The sequence below is a fragment of the Plasmopara halstedii genome (genome assembly GCF_900000015.1).
Source record: "Plasmopara halstedii genome assembly, contig: Scaffold_526, whole genome shotgun sequence".
In the NCBI taxonomy this organism is placed as follows: domain Eukaryota; phylum Oomycota; class Peronosporomycetes; order Peronosporales; family Peronosporaceae; genus Plasmopara; species Plasmopara halstedii.
Genome location: NW_020187446.1, coordinates 512,613 through 513,427, shown reverse-complemented (window position 1 = coordinate 513,427; position 815 = coordinate 512,613).

Here is an 815-nt window from a genome sequence, read left to right as displayed (position 1 = left end):
AGATGGGATCAAATTTTTTTTTACGGGAACTTCCCGTCCCTTAACGTCCCCATCCCTAATAAGTGGTTCTACCCAAATCCAAATCTTGACGTAAAATAAGAGATGTACTGAATTTTAATCACCTATTAATTAGCGTAGTGCACATCAAACTAGCCAGTAAAAAGATGTATACCACACAAACTGTGTAATGGGCTTCCGATCCCACTAAAACCCCTAAAGCTTATCAAGCTGCTCTCATTGTACAACTGACAGATACTCAAGCAACATACGCTCTATTTTCGTAGAGAGTACAGCCATTTCACGACTACATTGTGGGATTGACCACAAGTGCTACCAAGTCTAACGGGGTTTTCGTGCTCTTTGTACGGCAAAAATTTTGATTCAAATAGTCGCATTTACAAACACAAAGCTTGGGCTCGTGTCCTCTATGTCGAGTAAACCCTTTAATAATGAGAATCAATGCTACTTAGACTATATTGCATGTATACGTTTTACAATCAAACTATTTTTTGACGTACACTTCACTACTCACACGAAACAGGTAAATAACCATGATCGTCGCAACCGTTATAAAGAAAAGCAACTTTGCTGTTAAAGACATATTCGGGCGCACCTTGGTATTTACTTATAAACTATTATTGACGAGTAAGAACAACATGATCGCCTTGTGCTACTCGCGCCCAAAATTGTTGAAATGCGACAGAGATATTGAAAATTTGTCCGTTTACTGCTGTTCAAATTCGAACCATTCCACTTTTAGTTTTGCTTTTCACATACATCATTCTCCTCTAAATGTTGCACAAGTTTGTAATTAC